This window comes from Pan troglodytes, chromosome 22 (genome assembly GCF_028858775.2).
Source record: "Pan troglodytes isolate AG18354 chromosome 22, NHGRI_mPanTro3-v2.0_pri, whole genome shotgun sequence".
Classification (NCBI taxonomy): domain Eukaryota; kingdom Metazoa; phylum Chordata; class Mammalia; order Primates; family Hominidae; genus Pan; species Pan troglodytes.
Genome location: NC_072420.2, coordinates 29,607,186 through 29,624,356, shown reverse-complemented (window position 1 = coordinate 29,624,356; position 17,171 = coordinate 29,607,186). Strand labels below are relative to the sequence as shown.

The window sequence follows — 17,171 nt, the reverse complement described above, 5'->3', positions numbered from 1 at the left end:
GTTTAATCAAGAAGGTCTTTAACCTGAAAGGAGACCATGACATGCTTTAAAAGACTAAAGAATTTTCTGGTTCTATCTTCCTACCTTTCTTTGCAAAAATAATTGGGTTCTGATTGAAGTTTGTTATTACTGAGTATGTCTTTTTTGGAAGAAGATCATTAAGTTTGAATTGCACATGTGCTACCTTTTCAGAATTCCCGGATAAGGACTTAATATGGTTTTGGATTGTAATCCAAATTATAATCACCACATGTCAAGGGAGGGACCTTGTGGGAGGCAATTGGATTATGGGGGTTGTTTCCTCCATGCTGTTCTAGGATAGCAAGTGAGCTCTCATGATTGCCTTTCTTCCCCTTCGCCTTTGCCGTGATTGTAAGTTTCCTCAGGCCTCCTCAGCCATGCAGAACTGTGAGTCAAGTAAACCTCTTTCCTTTACAAATTGCCCAGTCTCAGGTAGTATCTTTATAGCAGTGTGAAAATGGACTAATACAGGGCTGTGCATAATTTGTCTTTACAAAACGCGTGTTGAAACCACGTGTTTCAAGTTCATGAGGATGTTATTAGTCTCATGTAAGAGAAGACTCAGCCAATAGTGACTAGACAAAATGAACATTTACTTTTCTTATTTAAAAGAAGTCTAAATATAAGTAGTTACAAAGTTACAGTTCAACAATTTTATCAAGACCAAACTGTCTATCTTCCCATTCTTCCATCTCCAGTAATTTGATGCTATCTCCCATTGTAGACTTGGGATAACAACTGCACACTTAGCAGCAGGTTTTTACATATCCATCTCCAAAGTTAGGCAAAGGGACCCTCCTAACTAATATCTACCTGATTCTCTGTATACAATCAGAGGAGGAAATCTTCCCAGTTGCTTACTGGGATATTCTACCTTTGTCTCATCATTCATAACGAGGTCCCATGATCACCTGAAATAAATCATTGGCAAAAGGAAATGCGACTACTAACACTAGCTTAGACTAGCCAAGATTTATCCTCTGGGACTGGGCACATTGTTGCTGAACAAACCTCGGCTTCTGTTAGGCGGGGAGAAGGAGTAATGGCTTTGGGTAGGCAATCAACAGTGACTGCCACATGAGCAAATACTTTCCAGGTATCGTCTGGTTCTACCCTCTACGAGTCATCAGGAAGGAACAGTGGAAAGCACAATCAAATACTATCAGGCCAGTTGCTAACAAGCATCCAATTATTTCATGGCATCTGTTGATAGTCTGAGAAGTTAGGATATTAGTTCATGTGTTCAGTAGAAATACAGCTAAATCAACAAAGGGTGAGAGAGGTAAATGTTTAAGGAAAAATAAGACAAGAAAGAATTATCTCAATCTTTTATTAATAGTGTATAGAAAACTGAGTTATGTAGTTATATATGTGATATAATAAGATATAATTTTATATGAATAAATAATGTAATATATAATAATGATGCCAATAACACCCATGGAACACTTTAGGATAGCCATTATGTCAAGTGCTTGATATGCATGTTGCTGTTTAATCTTCACAATTATCCTTTGAGATAGTGTGTCAGGCATCTATCCCTAAGACCACCCCAGGTTCAGTGACTTTCTAGAAGGACTCATAGAACTCAGAAGTTGTAATAGTTACAGTTACAGTTTATCGTAGTGAAAGGATATACAACAAAATCAGCAAAGAGAATAGGCACATGTGACTAAATCCAAAGGAAAGCAGCCTCAAGCTTCCAAGAGTCTCTCCCAGTGGAGTTGCACAGAATGTGCCTAATTCCTCCAGCAATTAGTTGAGACAAGTGTGAAATGTTGTCTTTCAGCAGGGCTCTCCTAGCCTAGGAGTCTAAGGGTTTTTGTTTTTATTTTTTATTTTTACATAAATTATTGGGGTACAGGTGGTATTTGGTTACATGAGTAAGTTCTTTAGTGGTGATTTTGTGAGATTATGGTGCACCTGAGCAGTATACACTGCACCATATTTGTAGTTATTTATCCCTCATCCCCTCCCACTCTTTCCCGCAACTCCCTAAAGTCCATCGTATAATTCTTATGCCTTTGCGTCCTCATAGCTTAGCTCCCACATATCAGTGAGAACATACGATGCTTGATTTTCAATTCCTGAGTTACTTCACTTAGAATAACAGTCTCCAATCTCATCCAGGTCACTGCAGATGCTGTTAATTCATTCATTTTTATGGCTGTGTAGTATTCCATCATGTATATTATATATATATAATATTTTATATATTATATATAATATTTATATATTTTTATTTATATAATATATAATAAATATTATATATTATATATATTTATATATATTTATTTATATATTATATATAATATTTATATATAATATTTATTTATATATTATATATAATATATATATATGTATCTATCACAGTGTCTTTATCCATCCATTGATTGATGGGCATTTGGGTTAGTTCCATGATTTTGCAATTGTAAATTGTGCTGCTATAAACATGCTTGTGCAAGTGTCTTTTTTGAATAATGACTTCTTTTCCTCTGGGTAGATACTCAGTAGTGGGACTGCTGGATCAAATGGTATTTCTAGTTTTAGTTCCTTAAGGAATCTCCATACTGTTTTCCATAGCAGCTGTACTAGTTTACATTCCCACCAACAGTGTAGAAGTGTTCCCTGTTCACTGCATCCATTCTAGTATCTACTGTTTTTGATTTTTTGATTATGGCCATTCTTGCAGGAGTGAGGTAGTATCGCATTGTGGTTTTGATTTGCATTTCCCTGATCATTAATGTTGAGCATTTTTCACGTTTGTTGGCCATTTGTGTATCTTCTTTTGAGAATTGTCTATTCATGTCTTTATCCCACTTTTTGATAAGATTGTTTTTCTTAGTGATTTGAGTTCATTGTAGATTCTGGATATTAGTCCTTTGTCAGATGTATAGATTGTGAAGATTTCCTCCCACTTGTGAGTTGTCTGTTTACTCTGCTGACTGTTCCGTTTGCAGTGCAAAAGCTCTTTAGTTTAATTAGGTCCCAGCTATTTATGTTTGTTTTTATTGCATTTGCTTTTGGGTTCTTGGTTATGAAATCCTTGCCTAAGCCAATGTCTAGAAGGGTTTTTCCAATGTTATCTTCTATAATTTTTATAGTTTCAGGTCTTAGGTTTAAGGACTTAATCCAACTTAAGTTGATTTTGCATAAGGTGAGAGATGATGATCCAGTTTAATTCTCCTACATGTGGCTAGCCAATTATCCCAGCACCATTTGTTGAAAGAATGTCCTTTCCCCACTTTATGTTTTTGTTTACTTTGTCAAAGATCATTTGGCTGTAAGTATCTGGGTTTATTTCTGCATTCTCTCTTCTGTTCCATTGGTCTTTGTGCCTATTTTTATACCAGTACCATGTTGTTTTGGTAACTATGGCCTTATAGTATAGTTTGAAATCAGATAGTGTGATGCCTCCAGATTTGTTCTTTTTGCCTGGTCTTGCTTTGGCTCTGCAGGCTCCTTTTTGGTTCTGTATGAATTTTGGAATTGTTTTTCTAATTCTGTGAAGAATGATGGTGGTATTTTGATGGCGATTGCATTGAATTTGTAGATTGCTCTTGGCAGTATGGTCATTTTCACAATATTGATTCTACCTATCCATGAGCATGGGATATGTTTCCATTTGTTGATGTTGTCTACGATTTCTTTCAGCAGTGTTTTATAGTTTTCCTTGTAGAGGTCTTTTGACTCCTTTGTTAGGTATATTCCTAAGTATTTTATTTTTGCACCTATTGTAAAAGGGGTTGTGTTCTTGATTTGATTGTCTGCTTGGTTGCTGTTGGTGTATGGAAGAGCCACTGATTTGTGTACATTAATCTTGTATCTGGAAACTTTGCTGAATTCTTTTATCAGTTCTAGGAGCTTTCTGGAGGAGTCCTTAGGGTTTTCAAGGTAAACAATCATATTGTTAGCAAACAGTGACAGTTTGACTTCCTCTTTACTGATTTGAATGCGCTTTATTTCTTTCTCTTGTCTGATGGCTCTGGTCAGGACATCCAGTACTGTGTTGAAGAGGAGTGGTGAGAGTGGGCATCCTTGCCTTGTTCCTGTTCTCAGAGGGAATGCTTTCAACTTTTACCATTCAGTATTAAGTTGGCTGTGAGTTTGTTGTAGATGGCTTTTATTACATTAAGGTATGTCCCTTGTATGCTGATTTTGTTGAGAGTTTTAACTATAAAGGGATGCTAGATGTTGTTGAATGCTTTTTCTGCATCTATTGAAATGATCATGTGATTTTCGTTTTTAATTCTGTTTATCTGTTGTATCACATTTATTGACTCACATATGTTAAACCATCCCTGAATCCCTGGTATGAAACCCACTTTATCATGGCAGATTGTATATATATATATATATATATATTTTTTTTTTTTTCTGAGGCGGAGTTTCAGAGTTTTGCTCTTGTTGCCCAGGCTAGAGTGCAATGGCATGATTTCGGCTCACCACAACCTCTGCCTCCCAGGTTCAAGCGATTTTTCTGCCTCAGCCACCCGAGTAGCTGGGATTACAGGCATGTGCCAACACGCTCAGCTAATTTTGTATTTTTAGTAGAGACACGGTTTCTCCATGTTGGTCAGGCTGGTGTCGAACTACCGACCTCAGGTGATCTGCCTGCCTTGGCCTCCCAAAGTGCTGGGATTTCAGGTGTGAGCCACTGCGCCTGGCCCTAGATCTTTTTTATATATTGTTGGATTCAGTTAGTTTGTATTTTGTTAAGGATTTTAGCATCTGTGTTCATCAAGGATGTCGGTCTGTAGTTTTCTTTCTTCCTTTTTTTTTTTATTTTGAGACAGAGTCTCACTCTGTCACCCAGGCTGGAGTGCAGTGTCGCTATTTCAGCTCACTGCGAGCTCCGCCTCCTGGGTTCATGCCATTCTCCTGCCTCAGCCTCCAGAGTAGCTGGGACTACAGGCGCCTGCCACCACGCCCGGCTAATTTTTTGTATTTTTAGTAGAGACAGGGTTTCACCTTGTTAGCCAGGATGGTCTCAATCTTCTGACCTCGTGATCTGCCTACCTTGGCCTCCCAAAGTGCTGGGATTACAGGTGCGAGCCACCGCACCCGTCCTGTAGTTTTATTTTTTGGTTATGTCCTTTCCTGGTTTTGGCATTAGGGTAATGCTGCCTTTATAGAACAAATTAGGGATGGTTCCTTCTTTCTTTATCTTGTGAAATAGTGTCAAAAGGATTGGTACCAATTTTTCTTTAAATGTCTGGTAGAATTCTGCTGTGAATCTGTCAGGTCCTGGGCTATTTTTTTGTTGGCAGTTTTAAAATTGCCATTTCAATCTTGCTGCTTGTTATTGTTTTGTTCAGGGTATCTAATTCTTCCTAATTTAAGCTAGGAGGGTTTTGTTTTTCCAGAAATGTATGCATCTATTCTGGGTTTTCTAGTTTATGTGTGTAAAGGTGTTCATAGTGGCCTTGAACAATCTTTTATATTTCAGTGATGTCAGTTGTAATATCTCCTGTTTTATTTCTTAGTGAGGTTATTTGGATTTTCTTTCTTCTTTTCTTGGTTAATCTTGCTAATAGTCTATCAATTTTATTTATCTTTTCGAAGAGCCAGCTTTTTGTTCATTTATCTTTTGTATTTTTTTTGTTTCAGTTTCCTTTAGTTCTGCTCTGATCTTGGTTATATCCTTTCTTTGCTGGGTTTGAGTTTGGTTTGTTCTGTTTCTCTAGTTTCTTTAGGTGTGTCCTTAGAGTGTCAGTTTGTGCTCTTTCAGTCTTTTTGATGTGCGTGTTTAGGGATATGAACTTTCCACTCAGCACTGCCTTTGCTGTATCCCAGAGGTTTTGATAAGTGGTATCATTATTGTCATTCAGTTCAAAGAATTTTTAAATTTCCATCTTAATATCATTTTTGACCCAGTGCTCATTAAGGAGCAGGCTATTTAATTTCCATGTGTTTGCTGGCTTTGAAGAGTCCTTTTGGAGTTGATTTCCAGTTTTATTCCACTGTTGTCTGAGAGAGTGCTTGATATAATTTTAATTTTCTTAAATTTATTAAGGCTCATTTTATGACCTATTATATGGTCTATCTTGGAGAAAGTTCTATGTGTTGTTGAATAGAATGTGTATTCTGCAGTTGTTGGATGAACTGTTCTGTATATATCTGTTAAGTCCATTTGTTCCAAAGTATAGTTTAAATCCATTGTTTCTTTGTTGACTTTCTGTCTTAATGAGCTGTGTAGTGCTGTCAGTGGAATATTGACGTCCCCCACTATTATTGTGTTGCTGTCTATCTCATTTCTTAGGTCTATTAGTAATTGTTTTATAAATTTCGGAGCTCCAGTGTTAGGTGCATATATTTTCAGATTTATGATTGTGGTATTTAGGGTTTAGGATTGTGCTATTTTCCTGTTGGACAAGGCCTTTTACCATTGTATAATGTTTCTCTTTGTCTCTTTTAACTGCTGTTACTTTAAAGTTTGTTTTGTCTGATATAAGAATATTTACACCTGCTTACTTTTGGTTTCCATTTGCATGAAATGCCTTTTTTTGTTTTAACCGCTTTACTTTAAGTTTATGTGAGTCCTTACGTGTTAGCTGAGTCCCCTGAAGGCAGCAGATGGTTGGTTGGTGAGTTCTAATCCATTCTGTGGTTCAGTATCTTTTAAGTGGAGCATTTACATCATTTACATTCAATGTTAGTATTGAAATGTGAGGTACCATTGCATTCATTGTGCTCTTTGTTGCCTGTATACTTTGTTTTTGTTTTTTGTTTTTTGTTTTTGCTTTTTAGCTTGTATTTTTGTTTTATAGGTCCTGTGTGATTTATGCTTTAAAAAGGTTCTGTTTTGATGTGTTTCCAGGATTTTTTTTCAAGATTTAGAGCTCCTTTTAGCAGTTCTTGTAGTGGTGGCTTGGTAATGGCGAATTCTCTTAGCATTTGTTTGTCTAAAAAAGACTTATCTTTCCTTCATATATGATGCTTAGTTTTTCTGGATACAGAATTCTTGGCTAATAATTGTTTTGTTTGAGGAGTCTGAAGATAGGGCCCCAATCCCTTCTAGCTTGTAGGGTTTCTGTTGAGAAATCTGCTGTTAATCTGATAGGTTTTGCTTGCTAGGTTACCTAGTGCTTCTGTCTCACAGCTCTTAAGATTCTTTCCTTCGTCTTAACTTTGGATAAGCTGATGACAATATGCCTAGGTGAAGATCTTTTTGCGATGAATTTCCCAGGTGTTCTTTGTGCTTCTTGTATTTACATGTCTATGTCTCTAGCAAGGCTGAGGAAGTTTTCCTCAATTATTCCCCAAAATATGTTTCCCAAGCTTTTAGAATTGTCTTCTTCCTCAAGAACACTGATTATTACGTTTGGTTGTTTAGCATAATCCCAGACTTCTTGGAGGCTTTGTTCATATTTTCTCATTTTTTTTTCTTTGTCTTTGTTGGACTGGGTTAATTTGACGACCATGTCATTGAGCTCTGAATTTCTTTCTTCTACTTGTTCAATTCTATTGCTGAGATTTTCCACAGCATTTTGCATTTCTAAAAGTGTGTCCAAAATTTCCTGAATTTTTGATTGTTTTTCTTTAAGCCATCTATTTCCTTGAATATTTCTCCCTTTACTTCCTGTATCATTTTTTGGATTTCCTTGCATTGCACTTTGCCTTTCTCTGGTCCCTCCCTTATTAGCTTAATAACTAACCTCCTGAATTCTTTTTCAGGTAAATCAGGGGTTTCTTCTTGGTTTGGATCCATTGCTGGTGAACTAGTGTGGTTTTTTGGGGGTGTTGAAGAGCCTTGTTTTGTCGTATTACCTGGGTTGGTTTTCTGGTTCCTTCTCATTTGGGTAGGCTCTGTCAAAGGGAAGGTCTGGGACTGAAGGCTATTGTTCAGGTTCTCCCACTTGTTGTTCCCTTGATGTAGTACTCTCCCCCTTTTCCTATGGATGTGACTTCCTGTGAGACGAACTGCAGTGATTTTTGTCTGTCTTCTGGGTCTAGCCACCCAGTGAGTCTACGCCGTTCTGGGCTGGTACTGGGGGTTTTCTGCACAGTGTCCTGTTACGTGAACCATCTGTCTGTCTCTCAGCCATGGATACCAGTGCCTGTTCTGGTGGAGGGGGTGTGGGGTGCAATGGACTCCATGAGGGTCCTTTGCTTTGGTGGTTCAATGCTGTTTTTGTGCTGGTTGAGCTTCTGCCAGGAGGTGGCATTTTCCAGACAGCATTAGCTGCAGTAGTATGGGGAGGAACTGGTGGTGGGTGGGGCCCTAGAACTCTCAAGATTATATGCCCTTTGTCTTCCGTGACCAGGGTGGGTAGGGAAGGACCATCAGGTGGGAGCTGGGCTAGGCATGTCTGAATTCAGGCTCTCCTTGGGTGGGTCTTGCTGCAGCTACTGTGGGGGATGGGGGTGAGATTCCCAGGCCACTGGAGTTGTGTACCTAGGAGGATTATGGCTGCCTCTGCTGAGTCATGCAGGTTGTCTAGGAAGTAGGGGAAAGCCAGCAGTTACAGGCCTCACCCAGCTCCCATGCGAACTGAAGGGCCCGTCTCACTCCCACCATGCGCCCACCACCAGATGCCCATTCATTTCCAGGTGGAGAGCAATATGGGTTTGAAAACCTGCCTCAGTCTACCCACCTCCACGCTACAAAAGAAAGGGGCTTGGGTCTTCCCTTGCCTTTGGAGTCTGCATGCCGGATTTGTGCCCTCCCCTGAGTTCTGGCCAGGAGGCTTCATCCCCCGTTCTAATTGTTACATAGTTCAGCTAGAGATTTCCTTCTCCCTGTGTAGTTTTATCCCCTGCTTCTCTCCTGTTGGATCCCTGTGGTGACAGGCAGGAATGGCCTGCTAGGGCACCCAGTGAGTTCCCAGAGCCTTTCTGCCACTTCCTCTGCCCCTGAATTTCACTCAGCTCTCTAGATTGACTCAGCTTCAGGTAAAGTAAGAAAATTCTCCTGCAAACAGACCTTCAGCTTCTCCAGTGGGAGTGTGAGTTCAGGAAAGGAGGGTCTCCGTTTTCTGCTTCCAAGGTTGGGGCACTCACAGTTTTGGGGGGTCTCCCAGGTCCTGTAGGAGCTGTCTGCTTCCTTCAGAGGGTCTGTGGGTCCTCTCAGGATTGCTGGTTTGTTCTTGCAGTTGATCTGGAGCTAAAATTCACAATGCAAGACTTTGCACACTGCTCTGTCTGGAGTTGCAATCTAGTCCTACCTCCCATCTGCCATGATTGAGCGAGTCTAGGGTTTTTATTGGGGATCATTCACATAGGCACATGACTTGTGCCATTGAAGCTCCAGGCTCCCAGAAGCAAGCATAAACCACGTCGCACAAGTATCCAGACAAACTGGTATAGTATGGCTCAAGAACCCATGTGAGAAAAATACTCTTAGTTCTTGGAACATTCTAACAGTTTAATTCCCAGAAGCTGGTCAAAGAGCAGTCATGAAAACAGGCCTTTCTTGGGAATGTGCAAGGTTTGAACAATTCAGCCCTGCTGAGTTAACTCTTTTCTGCACAGGTAGATATCGTTGCTATACCCATTTTACAGATGAGGAAGCAGAGACTTAAAAAAATTTAGTGACTCACTGCAAATGTAGTGAGAAAACGATAGAGGCAGGATTCAGTCCAACCTTGCCTGGCCTTGTCCAAACCTGAGCTTGTAACTCCGAAGTCCATACTTTTCCCTAAACATGGGCATATGTGGCCTCTTTCCATAAATTTGGAAAAACATTTTTAAGTTAAAAACCTCACAAAGTTAGAAATTTCAAAATGGTAGAGCCAAAAAGGAGGGATAATGTAATTTATGTTTGTTTAGTTGAAAAATAGTTTCTGTTTAGTTAAAGCACTGGCATGTACCTGGTAAGTCATTCTTGGTCTTGGACATGTTCTTAGAGTCATTGAGAAAGATCTTGAGATTATGTAACTGCCATTACTGGATTTGTCACATCCATCTGTTTATGTCTCTGCTGTAAAATTATTAGGGCACAGTACTTCTAGGAATGAAAAGATGTGATGTCACCTGCCACTTGGCACATCTCCACATCACATCTCTGGAGCCTGTGGTTGCTTGGCCTTGTGTGTGCAAAGCTATCAGCCCATAGACAAAGCTGGCTAAAATTCTGTGTGGTTTTATTTCTTTCTAATCAAACTATAAGTGGCTTTGTTTCTTTCTGATCAGATATTCTTTTACATAGAAGAGGATAGTAAAAGCGTGGACCTAAGACAGACAATACTACCAATTAGAAAGAGCCAGAGAGAAGACTCAGGACCAAAAAGCCAGTTTTAAGTCTTGACTAATTTTATGACTTCAGGCAAGTCACTCACCTTTTCTGAGTGTTAGTCTCCTATCTATAAAATAAAAAATGCCTACCTACTAGGTTGTTATGAAGACCAAATGAGATAATGTGTTAAAGTAACTAGTTCAACACCTAGCACATGATAGGCACCTAAATAAGACAAAGTCTTTAGCTCAATACCTAGTGCATGGGTGTTACTCCAGAAATATTAGCTGAATCTGAATTTGAGTTCCTTCAGAGCAGGCACTCAATTCATCATTGCTGTTTGATCATACGTATCAATACACGAATGGTTATGGTTAACTTAGTAGTCTGTATGTAGGGCAACACTTGTATGTTAAATCCTCTAGCAATGGATAAGTGAGATAAGCCAAATATTTAGAGTATGAGTATTTGTCACACAGGTTGTGAGAATGGGAGAGTTAATGGTTCTTAGGTGGAACATGATGTTTAGAGAGAGTTTTAACTCTGAATACAGGAGGAGCTAGATCAGAACAGTCTTCTCAATTTATATCATAATACAAGTTCTTTGTTGCAGCAGAATCTACCCTCAATTCAATGATTCATTTGTTAGTTTACTACTGCTATTAAATTTGTGTTCAAAAGAGTTAAAGTATTTCAACATTTTTGCTTCCGGCTCTTATTACTAATTATTTACATCAATGGTAATGGAGACTCTTGGAGAGGTAGAGAGAAGAACAAGAAGACTCCAGGTAACAGAGACACACTCAAGACTGCTCCTGATTGTTATTTCCTCTCTCAACCCAGGTTTGTGATTGTATCACCTTTGGCTAAAACCACATCCTGAAACATGACTGTGCCTCTTTGTACTGCCTCAAGCATATTTGCCCTACAATGTGAGATCTTTTGCCCTTTCCAGGGAAGGATACTTAAGTCCAGTCCTGATAATAAGGCAGAGTGACTCCAGGGAAAAATGCCTGGTGTCTGGGCTCTGCTCTGTTGGGTTTATGATGAAAAACTGCAAATCAAAAAGCTTTATGTACAGTAATGGTGCTTTTAAAGTCTGAGAGTGCTACATAAATATACATTCCTTGTTAAAAAAATAGTTAATTCTCTTTAGCAGTTTGCTAGTATATTAACTTTCACCTCCTACAAATATGATATTTTAGTAAATAGTTATACTATATACCTTACAAAATCTGAATTAAACAGTGTTTTTTGTTTTCTGTCTTGTGTACGTATAGTAAAAATGACACAGAATACAAACAGCTATAGAACATGAGTGTGACAATACTCAGCATATAGGTATTAGGGACCCATCACTGTTTGAAAGGTGATACTGTTCTTTCTTTCTTTCTTTCTTTCTTTTTTTTTTGAGATAGAGTCTCGCTCTGTCACCCAGGCTGGAGTACAGTGGCATGTTCTTGGCTCCCTGCAACTCTGCCTCCCAGGTTCAAGTGATTCTCCTGCCTCAGCCTCCTGAGCAGCTGGGATTACAGGCGCCCGCTACCACGCCCAGCTAATTTTTGTATTTTTAGTAGAGACGGGGGTTTCGCCATCTTGGCCAGGCTGGTCTTGAACTGCTGACCTCAAGTGATCCACCCACCTCGGCCTCCCAAAGTGCTGGGATTATAAGCATGAGCCATAGCTCCCAGCTAATACTGTTCTTTTTTGTGAGTTTTAATCACTAAGTTTCTTCTGTTTGCGTAGCTATGACACATGGCATCCCTCCTGCCCCTACAAATTGATTTCTACTCCTTTACTGAATACCAGTGGTCCTGGGCTCATAAATCTAAAAAGTGGAATCCAGAAGAAATCAGAATAAAAGACAATACATATTTTTAAAAATTTTCCACAGATGGATAGAATACTAATTTTCCATTTCCTTTCTTCCTTTCACCTTCTATTCTTTCTGATACCCATCCTTTTTTTTTTTTTTTTTCTAAGATGGAGTCTTGCTCTGTCACCCAGGCTGGAGTGCAGTGACACGAACTCGGCTCACTGCAACTTCCTCCTCCAGGGTTCAAGCGATTCTCCTGCCTCAGCCTCCCAAGTAGCTGGGATTGCATGCGCCTGCCACCATGCCCGGCTAATTTTTTGTATTTTTAGTAGAGACAGTGTTTCACCATGTTAGCCAGAATGGTCTCGATCTCTTGACCTTGTGATCTACCCACCTTGGTCTCCCAAAGTGCTGGGATTACAGGCGTGAGCCACGCGCCTGGCGTCCATCCATACATTTTTTTAAAAAATAAGCAACATTTTGAAGATATTGTAGAGTCTGTTCTCACACTGCTATAAAGAACTACCTGACCTGGATAATTTATGAAGAAAGAGGTTTAATTGACTCACAGTTCCATAGGCTGTACAGGAAGCATGGCTGGAAGGTCTCAGGAAACTTACCGTCATGGCAGAAGGTGAAGGGGAAGCAAGCACGTCTCACCATGGTAGAAAGAGAGAGAGAGTGAAGGGGGGGAAGTGCCACACACCTTTAAACATTTATCAGATCTCGTGAGAACTTACTATCGCAAGAGCAAGGGAGAAATCTGCCCCCATGATCCAATTACCTCCCACCAGATCCCTCCCCCAACATTGGGAATTACAGTTTGACATGAGATTTGAGTGGGGACACAGAGCCAAACCATATCAAATATTTTCTGCTGTAAGTGTTTGGATGTACCATACCCAGGGTTCTCAGTTTTAGATAACATAATTGTTATCTAATTATACAGATATAAGATATACTCTCAGCCTGGAGGACTAGTCTCTGACAAGAATTCAGGGAGACAAAATGTGGCTAAGATCTTAGTGTAGGAAGAACCCACCCTTCTCTGACTGGGAGCAGACAGATCTTCTCCCTCTTAGGATTCCGTATTGGGAGTTGGGACCTCTGCCTACCATCTTTCCAGGAATTTTCTCCAAATGAACAGGACATTTCATGACAGTTTGCCAAAATGAAACACGTTCATTATAATGGGTATCAATGAAATTTTCACTCTGATATGAACCACATCTTTGTTTTCCAAAGTTTTAGAAACAGAGTGTATGTTCTTGTAAACTAATTGGTCTAGGGAAAATACCTCTTTGAGAGGACATAATTAACTCTCCCTACCCAGATGTCTTAAAATCCATGGAGTTTTTTCTTAAAAAGAATTGCTGCAGCTGAGAATGGCATACTGCCTTAGTCTGTTTTGTGCAGCTGTAACAGAATACCTGAGACTGGATAATTTATAATGAACAGAAATTTATTGGTTCATAGTTCTTTAGTTGGGAAGTCCAAGATTGAAGCACTGGTATCTATCAGGGACCTTCTTTCTGTGTCATCTCATGGTGAAAGGCATAGGATGTCAGAGGGCAAAAAGAGGATGGGAGAGAGGAAAGGTGACTGACCTTATTCTTTTATAAGGAACCTACTTCCACACACTCATCTATTCATAAATGCAGAGCCCTCATGTTCTAATTACTTCTCATTAGAACCTACCTCCCAACAAACACTGTTGCATTAAAGGTTAAGTTTCCAACATATGCTTTCTGAGGGACACATTCAAACCTTAGCAGATACCAAGGGGCAACTCACAACTAACAAGACTTGGGTAATGGTAGATGACTAAGTGCTTACTGTGTAATTAGCAATTTCACTTGTTCTAAAGAAGCATTTCTCAAGAGACAGCTGCAGTCCATCTTCATCAAAATCGTTAAAAATGAAGATTGTTGAGGATCCCTCCAGGCCTTCAGAATTAGAAATTTTAAGAGGAGCTCTTGAAGTCAGCAATTTTTATAAATCCCCAGATGAACTTTAAACCCACTAAAGTTTGAGAAACACCAGGAATGTAAAGGAATGCAGGTCTATTAAAAATTGTTAAAGCTCTTGTTAACATCACTCATTTTCAGCCTGTCCTCTCCCTGCTTATAATGATCACTGTATATATAGTTTTATTAAATATTGCATTTATATTTTACAAAGAAAGATGCTATTCTAAGGCTTAATGAATTAAAAAAAAAAACAGGTTGTTGCAGCTGAGCCAGTTTCTTTACAGAGATGGATATTCGTAAAGTGTTAGGTGGCTATTTGGGTGAAAGATCAACAAGCCCACTGGAAACTTTTGGAAGGTGAGCTGGCATGGAATTTCTGGAAGAAAGGGAACATTTTCTGACAGCAGTTGGTCAATGCAGAACTTTCAGATAATGATGGATTGGCAGTCGAAGGGCTACCTAAGCTAAGTGTCACCAAAGTGCCTTTGGTCTGTTTGACCTGCTTCGTGTCTAGTAGCTTCTTAGTTTAGAAAAAACTGAAGGCTGCTTCAATTTATTTACAAATATGTTGTTCAGAACTGGTGCCACTATTATGAGTGTTCACCTAGTAGTTCTTAGAGCCTCATTCGTATTAGAGTTACCTACATTCTCTACTTCTTGTTGGCACATGAAGCATTAAAATGAGGGCTTCAAGGTCACTTTAGAGGAGAAAAGCCCCTCAAATCAACTCCCCTCTTTCCTTAGCTTGAAATCTCTCATGATAAGCCCAACATGTGCATCTAAATCCCACTGCTCCACCCCTTCCTCCTTACTTACTGTGTCACGGGGTTTTAAACCCTTGGAGTTGGGCACATCTGCACACAAATCCTGTTTCCATCACCTGTGGTCTGCAGGCTTTGTGGGTCTTACGCTTATATCAGTTTCGAAATACTCTTTCAAAAATAGATAAGAAAATGTATGACCATGCAAACATGTTTCTAAGAACCCTTTCTGGAACCTTAGAAAAGCCTATGCTAGTGGAGGACTTGTAGCCTAAGCTACAAGGGGTAAGTTACCTGATACTCTACATTACATATACATATATAAGAATATAAGTATACGCACATACCTACATACATACCCCTCAGAGAACTATGGGAATTGACAGAGATGATATATACTGGCTCAGAGCAAGTTTTCAATAAATTGCAGCTGTTGTGGTTAAGTCCCACAGAGATAGGTTCAAATAAAATGGTTGCAAATTATCAACTCAAATAAGGAAGTATTAAAAGCAGCATGCAATTTCTTGTAAGAACTCATCAAAGCAAAAACTAGATGCATGCAATTATAACAGTAGAATACAAATAATCAATATAGACATTCTAATAGTTCACTACATAAGTGATTTCAACATAGTGGTTAAGATCTTGAACATGAAGTGGACTGTCTGTGTTCACTTCCTTGCCCCATCATTGACAGACTGAGGGTAAACTAGTTAATCCCACTGTGATTCATTTCCCCTTGATTTCTAAAGTGGAGAGAGCATGCTGCTTGTTACGCAGGGCTGAGGATTGAGTGGAGTAATGTGTGCAAAACACTCAGTGTAGTGCCTGGCACATAGTAGGTATCACTAAATGGTAGCTGTTGACAGTCTTAGAATCACAATAACATTTGATGAGACTCTGATCTCTCAGAAAAGCAATAATTATTTTTTTCCCAAAAGTGACTCAAAGAAGAAGCTTCTGAGAAGGAAGGACTTAACTGTGGTATCAAAGACAGTTAGTTGCACTGAGAATAATACAAGGCTGGGGAAAATTCTCTCTCATCTGTGCTTCTCTGAGGTTGCATATATCCTTTTATTATAAAACGTCTTAGAGGTACTGCAATTACTTGTTAATTTGTCTGCTTGTTCTATTTGATTACAAATACCTATAAAGCAGTTCCATTAGACTTTGTAGCCTTTCTGCCTAGCATGGGGTCTGGCATTGAGATGGCACATCATAACTATCTGTTGAATGAAAGATTGAATGGATGGGCAAATTCCTGTTTCTTCTGGCATTTTCTCCCAGGTTATCTGGGAGATTTTCAATCTTCTCCACTCTGCTCTGAACTCCCACTTCAGCTCTGGGAGAGTCTCCTCGTCCGATCCCTCTGTTTCAGCCTACTTACTGGATGACATGGCTCATTCCAGAAGGACATAGGGTACTTGCATTTTGAAGATGCTGGTTATGCCAGATTCTCCTTGATCATGAAGACTCAGCACATTGGGACACTCAATTCACTGCGGCTAAAGTTCATTATCATAGTGAATATTTTAAGTGTGATTGAGAAGATTATTTCTACATAAGCAGCATTTTGCAGGAGTTAGTTGCTGGGAGGATGGATTAGTTCAGTGTTTACTTTCGGATTTTGTGATGGTTTAGGTACTTTCCCTGGTGATGATCCTTGTTACTGTTAAATGTTTTCTGTTATTATTTTTATACAGTCTGTGGATAACGTTAGTGAAGAACATCTTAAACATCTCTCATGATTAGTAGGCTGTGTTCCTGTCAATAGTGGCCCTCATGCTCCCCATTCTGGTGGAATATTAATATTTGGTTATGAAAGAGATTTGAAATAACTCTGGCATGCTGGGAATGACACTAAGGATCTTAGGTGAAATCCACATTCCCAACAGAGAGATTCTTTCCCCAGATTTAAATGTCCTTTAGTGTTTTAGTCATTTTGAACTGTGTGTTCATTCCACTTAGCTTATTTTTGTGTGTAAAGGGAAACCAAAAGAACATGGGAGACTCTGCTAATATTTACAAGTGGGTTTTAGTTCCCCTACTGATGTGTACTTATCAGGGCTCTTTAAGGCTATACTTACAATGAGATCTTAAGTGTGTGTGATGATTGTCAAAAGGCAGTGAGAGAGACTTCCATCTACGGGGTGTCTGGATGGTTCTGTTTGTGCTGAACTTTTCCACTTTCATGAGTTTAGAAAAACTGCAGGCCTGAGGAGTCATTTAACGTGTTTTGCCCATTTAAAGCAAATGCATTTCAGCATTTATAGACAATATTTCTGGGTGCCCTTTTATCCTCTCTTGAAGGCTATAGGTTGCAATGAGCATCCTGGCTCTCTGCCTCGTTTTCCAGCTGGCTCCTCCTCTTCTCATGTGTGCTTTCTTTCCTTATGGCTGGAGCCAACTGACCCAGAGATGTAGGT

General features: G+C 39.4%; 1 protein-coding gene across 5 annotated transcripts in view; it reads left to right on the top strand.

Annotated features, from left to right (window-relative positions):
* Positions 1–17,171, top strand: part of N6AMT1 (N-6 adenine-specific DNA methyltransferase 1) — a 305,712-nt gene that overhangs the window by 41,322 nt on the left and 247,219 nt on the right. The gene's annotated exons all lie outside the window — the stretch shown is intronic.